Raw genomic sequence first — 6,956 nt, 5'->3', positions numbered from 1 at the left:
TATAGGATACACTAACGTGATGTATAGGCAGTTCGTTTAACTATTATATGTGATGTAAATTTTTTTGGGGGTGGTTAATGAAAGTGTTCCAAAACACGACATTATTTTCTTGATAACCTAATAATTTACCAGTTGTAGTGTTGAATGTGATGTGTAATGGAGAGCGTTCGTTCTATTTCATTAAGAAAATATGTAAACAATTAAAAAAGGGAAAGTAATAATTTTCCTATACTGAAAATGTATTTCTGATAGGTACTTTCCTCCACTCACAAGAACAGCTATTCTCATCCAGTGCTGCCCACTATATGCAAATTTTTCTTGAAATTGAATGATTCCAACAATGTGTCACTTCTCCACCAATAGGAGCGTAACATACTCACATTATGCATATGACTCCCTCTATATGCCTCTACTGAGCTATGATTTCTAGGTTTGGCAAAAGGCGTATGCACCAGAGGAAGGGTGGGAAGTGTGAGAAGAGAAATACAAATATCCGAAATACATTTTCAGTATAGGAAAATTACAACTTCTGATATGGTACTTCCCTCCCCTCACAAGATTAGATAGAATCCCACATTGAATAGGAGGAGGGACTGGTGCAAGGGAATAACAGAAGTACCTCCCAAAATCTTCCGAAAATGTGAGAGTCAGATCCGAAGATCTGATGAGGGGAACCGCACTATTTCTGAACCAGATATACTCTTTACCCATCCTTGAAATGTGTAGTAGATAAGGGTGGAGAAAGAGAGAGGAGCACATCCAAGTGGGAGAGAACTGTAGCAGGATGGTGATCCTAAACATGTAAACATATGTATAACTTAATCCCACAAAGTATAAAACAATGGATGTGCCCCTAGGAGTAGTGTGGCTAGGGTGCGATGGACCGTGCTCAGTAAGTCAACTAAATCCAAAACCTATGCCGCTGGGAACTGACATGCATGTGGGGGTAAGATGAGGATCATAATATTTTCACCTCAGGTTCAAGAGACCAGGGGGAATCTAGCACCACTCTGACTCCTGAGCATGACACGTGTTAGCTTTAATCTACTGATCCAGGGACCCGGCATCTGGTATCAAAAGGATGTCTATATAATATAAATTAACTTTCCCAACAACAAAACTGATCAGAACCATCTGAAAAGCAATAACATCCTCAGAATAAGATACAACAAGGGATAACAAAAAAGACAGAACCAGATCAATCCCCCTTACCCCCACTGTGACCCACAACACAGAAGGAGTATAATCAAGGGAGGAATATAGAAAACCATAAACATGTGTGAGGACTTATGTTGATTGATTCAACTCTAAATCCAAAACCTAGTCACAGGGTACCAACATCCACGTGGGGGGTAGGATGAGGGCTCCCAATCGAAGGGGTGAACTGCAATGTGACTCTCACTCCTTTGTGAGTGTATATTGCATATTGGAGGATAGCATGCCATCTACACCTGCAGAACACCACTGCCCTACTGTGCACTGAATGGTTATAGCCATTTTTGTGTGGAATCCATTCTGGAGGGTGCCTCCACAGTCAACCATACCAGCAGTTTGGAACTGGAAAGTGGTAAAGACTCCTATACTCCACTAGAAGAAAGAGGTATGTGAACATAGTGAAGAGTCAGGGGGAACACCATCACCTGAGATGGTGCAATGGGTGACCACAAAACCCTATTTTAAAAGCAATACCAATTTATTCAATACAAGGCATGGCAGGGATGGGCAGCTATCCCATTCTGCTTTACCCATGCAGTCCATGAGTGGTACAGTCTGGAACGGGCAAGTTTATGAAGCGATTACATCACGAGGTTATTCACCTACAAGTGATTTTGTGGAATACCCTATCTCAACATAACTGTGAAGCCATGGAAATTAAAGTGCAAGTCAACATGGCTGTAGAGCGCAGATTTCAAGTTGAAGAATACCTGGTCAGGCACCATTTGCCACAGTGTGGGATTCATATAATGAGTAAATGAAGCAAGGGCCCCTGAAAGAAAAAGAAAAGTATTAATATAAACTTACCCAGTCATAGTCGCTCTGAATTAGCCTGAAGAACAGCTACAGGTGGAAGATGAAAACCCAATGAAGAAGAAACTGGGATATGATGTAAATAGTGGAAGATGAACATATTAGGTGTAGTCCACATGGCTGACTATAGGAATTCCTCCAATGGCTATTGAAGATGAGATGCAAGGGAAAAGATTAAGTGTCAAATCTGATGAGAAAACACCTGGAACAAATTCTGGGAGGAGGAAGACATGAAGGAATAAACCAATTGAATCAAAAGTCAAATCCAATTGGTGAGGGTAGAAGGGAAACAAAGCCATGCAGGCAATATAACAATGAAGAGTATCTAATGGAAATTGAAGTCCCAATCAGAACACAAAATAGCCACATAGATATTTGGGAGAAAGATATGAGGAATGATCTGGATAAAGGAGAAGATAGGTGGAGTGGTAAAGCATATGTGAAACGTCAATGGCAAACAAATCAGACCTTCAACTTCCACAGGCTAAGAGAAGAAGGAAATATGTTTTAAGTGAAAGGTGAAACATGGAACATGAGGAAAGTGATTTAAATGGAGATAAAATGAAGAAATGGAAGATTACATTAATATCTCAGTCCAAAAAGAGTAGGCTGTCTGGAGGGACAACAAATCCAGAAGGAATGCATTAACATGTTAAGGAAAGGGGTAGCAAAAACTTGACGGTATCGAGAAAAATGAAATGTATGGGATAAGGCAGCCTGATAACCCGAGAGTGAGGTGACCAAAGACCTCTGGTTGAAAAGCCATGTGAGAAACTCTGCCACCCGAGCCACAGTAGGTCAGTCAGTAGGGAATCCCTGAGTCACAGACCAACTGCAGAACACTTTCCATTAGTACTGATGAACCTCCACTGAAGAAGGACGTATGGAACGAGCTAAAAGGAAAGTTACTCAACAAGAGAAACCTGATCTCCTCACCAAGAACCAAATAATCATGTTTAATCATTGTAATCATGTAAACCAAGTTTGAGCTGGCCAATAAGGAGTAACCAAAAGGACTCGACAGGGAGTGATATAGATGAGAGAGATCACCTGATGAAGTAATCATAAATAAATCCCAAAGATAAGATAATGATAAACAAACGCAAATTAAGGTCACATCATGACATAGAAGGTCCCAACAACAGTGAAACCATGTATATAAAGCCAGAACCGAAGATGATAAATGAGCCAACATGGAAGAAAGAAGGTAGAGAATGTCCTCAGAAAACCCCTCAGGATTTCAGTAGAGAGCCTCAGAGAGGAGATGGATGGTAGAGAGATACTGTAAAAGAGTTGTGAGGGTAAGATGAATGTGGGAAAATTGGACATGAGACAGACTTAAAGGAGATTTGGGGGCTACACCCCAAACAGGAAAAATGAAACCTAACAATTGTTGGTCCAAAAAAGGTCAGTCTGCACGATAATATATAAGAGATCCAAAGCCAGTGGGGGATGAGGCATGCTAATCCCATCACTTAATTTGAGCATGTACCTGAATATCCGAGGAGGGGGAGGGGACTAAACAGAGATGGAAAGATTGGTCATGTAGTAAGGAAGGATGCAGTTCCTAGGAAATAGGAGAAAGGGGTAAAATGTCACATACCTGAGAAACAAAATCCAAAAAGACCATATTAGGTCTAATGGACTCCTCAGGTGGGGCATCGGAAGACACAAAAAAATCAGCAGGTAGAAATAGGCGATCCAACTCCTCGTCGCCTGAACAGGCTCAGCTTGTAAGTGGGGCAAGGTCTGGAGAGACAGGTTGACCCATGTAACGTTCAATCACCTGGCAAATAAATGCGGATAAATCCCCCGTTAAGTCGCCCGCACCCGAGGCCTGAGACATAATGCTAGTTGTAGGTGTGACCCCCAATGCTGTAACATGAACTTCAGAATCCATAATGAGGAAGAGACAACCAATAACTAAAAGTATAAATAACAATGTGACTGTAATAAACTGGGATTAAAGTGCAGTTAAGAAACTTTCTTAATAAAAACCAGAAGAGAAAATAAATGAAGACCACTTTATGAGTATACTAGAGATGAACATGAAACTTTTAATAAACAAAAAGGAACATGTCCGAGCACAGGCGCTGCCAAACGAGAAGTGATAGTTCAGTAGGGGTGTATAGTGGGAATCACATGCATCACATGAGTATGTTATGCTCCTATTGGTGGAGAAGTGACGCATGATGATTTACAAGAGAGACATGTTGGAATCATTTGATTCCAATAGGGGGAGCAGAAGGCTTGTGGCATGCATAAAGAAGAATCTGCATACAGAGGGCAGCATTGGACGAGAATAGCTAATCTTGTGAGAAGAGGGAAGTACCATATCGGAACTAAAAGGTTTTCAATGTTGAGGTTATTCTTTATTAACTAAAAATGTAGTAGAAAGAAATATGGGAAAGAGATTATAGATAATTTTCAAACAGATACAACAGAAGTTTTGTTTCCTTCTGATTTTTATAAACCAATTTTTCTAAAATAAGAGCCGCAGAAATTTATATAATTCACACTTCACATATGATATTTTAAATAATGAAGCTTACTACAGAAACAATATTGCTAATTGTATCTCAGTAAATTTGAAATAAAATTAGAATGGTAAATAAAACGTAACCTAACAATTTTCAAGTACTTATCTTGATATTACACAATTCATTTTAGTTTTATGCAGACACACATATCAACATACTTTTATACAAGGATATTTTACATGAATATTTTACAGACTAGTTGAGAAATAACTTATTGAAGAAAAATATGTAATTCAAACATGGAACATGTGGATCGCACAGAATCTTCTAAGTCTGCACAATAATGGACTGAAGTATCAACTCTTCTTAGTGATCCAAAGCAAATAACAGTTACAGTTTTAACCCTTCACATTACAATGAACTGAACATTACACTAAAACTATATGCTGTCTTACTACTTGCATAAATGACACAATTTACCATATTTTTTTGTCTTCATTTCCCATAACTTGTAAAGCAGCTTACTTATGAACTGCACTACTATAATTCCAAAATAATATATTTGATATTGATTTTCAATTAGAAATATTGTATTTCATTTACAAATATGTTAATTGAAGAGTTAGGGTTTGAGTATCACTACAAATGTTTCTGGAAAACAAATGCATAAAATTGAAAAATGTATGTTGAAAAGGAAGATAATTTGGGGCCAAAAAAGGAATGAATATAATCCTTTATTTAATAAATGATGGTCTGCATAATTTTAAGAAGGGGTGTTTGTGAGTTATTCAATTTGATAGATGTCTCCAAGTTTTTCCAGATAAATCACTATCTTTCATTAAGGGATTAAAACTGAAAACTCCAAATAAGGTCTTAAAAATTTATGTACAATGTTATAAGCATCTCATATTCCTCAGCTCAAAATTTCTGTATATAGATCCCATAACCCTATTTGTTCTCACGACTTCCAAACACTCAGCCAAAGACTCGAGGATTGTACCACTCATTACATTCAAGTTCTTCTTGCTCTCCACAGTACTAATGTTTCTCCCACACATATCTCTACCAACTTAAGCTCTTTTAACTCGATTTCCACAATTACTCCATTCAGCAAGACTGTCCAATTCTTTCAAATTAACAAATCATTTTCTAGAGAATCATCCTAAACCACTAATTCAGTATGATCAACTTTAGAAATTTTACTTCTTATACATTAGCCATAGTGCTGTTATAAATAATAAAGAAGACAGATCCTTGAAGGACCACAATGGGTCATTTGGCCCAATTTATTTATCACATTTCACACTACCACCCTGCTCAAAACTACACAGAGAAAACTTTTTTTTCATATTTAACCCCAAACTTAAAATATTCATCAATCTCATCTTATAGTTATTTAATGGTGTAGTTTCTACCATAATTAATGGCAAATATAAATGCTATACCAGATTACCTGGAGTTATGTCTGACTTTTATGTATTTTCAACTGTGATCTCTAGTCTTGTTACTTGCAGAATTTCTTATGAAAATATCACTCGTTTTTATTGGTTATAAAACTCTAACAACCTGTAAAATCACAATCATGTCTCTTTCCAAAAGTCCTTCTCTTCTACAGAGAAAACATATTAAGAGGTTTAGATCTACAATAACCTTTCCTAACCAAGAATAACAATGCTATTTCTTCTCTGGATCCTATCAACAGCTCAATATCCTTCCTTAAATATTCTATTTGATACATAAGTAAGAAGAAAAATTTATTCATCCCAAGATTTGAAATTCTTGATTCTATTATTATTTGGTGTTTGCAGATAATCTAATACATTAGTAAATTATTAAAATTAGCAATTACTCATATGTAACTAGAGGTATGGTGTATATTATACCAGTGGTACTAATAATTCTTCTTCTTCTTCTTCTTCTTAGTTCCTGTCGTTCGTAGTGGAATATAGGGCTACAACAACACTTCGCCAACGGAAGTGTTGTTGCAGTTTCCGTAGCAGATTGTTATCGGGGTGGAGTTGCTAGCCCCACGCCCAAGTGGGCATGTTTGGTGTGACAAGGACGCGAACCCGCGACCCTTGGATTGCGAGTCGAGTGACTTATCCACCCGGCTATGCCTTAATGGTATAAAAATATTTAATGAGAAATTTTAGTATCAGATTTATCTACAACTACAAACAGTGAAATGGCTTAAATTCAATTAAAACTGATTTTAAATATACAATATATTGGTAATAGAGAATAGAGGTTAGGAGTAATTTAGGGATAAGTGAAGTGAAGCTTATAGAATACAAGGATTGAATTATGTTTGAGAATCGTTGGCTTGACTATAACTTTCAGGAGGAAAGACAGTACATTACACTATTAAAAAGACAGTACATTACACTATTAAAAAAAGACAGTACATTACACTATTAAAAAAAGACAGTACATTACACTATTAAAAAA

General features: G+C 37.2%; 1 protein-coding gene across 4 annotated transcripts in view; it reads right to left on the bottom strand.

The window, feature by feature from the left end:
• LOC106464934 (glycogen synthase kinase-3 beta-like) overlaps positions 1 to 6,956 on the bottom strand; it is a 76,566-nt gene that overhangs the window by 58,009 nt on the left and 11,601 nt on the right. Inside the window, exon 2 of one of the 4 annotated variants that reach the window (XM_022392748.1) lies at positions 2,023 to 2,173. The exons of the other annotated variants lie outside the window; for them this stretch is intronic. The gene's annotated coding sequence lies outside the window, so the exon portion shown is untranslated. The remainder of the gene's footprint in view (positions 1 to 2,022; positions 2,174 to 6,956) is intronic. 4 annotated transcript variants of the gene reach the window in all.

This window comes from Limulus polyphemus, unplaced genomic scaffold, assembly GCF_000517525.1.
Source record: "Limulus polyphemus unplaced genomic scaffold, Limulus_polyphemus-2.1.2 Scaffold1788, whole genome shotgun sequence".
Taxonomy (NCBI): Eukaryota; Metazoa; Arthropoda; class Merostomata; order Xiphosura; family Limulidae; genus Limulus; species Limulus polyphemus.
Note: the sequence above shows the minus strand (reverse complement) of the source record. Positions and strands in the feature narration are given on the sequence as shown.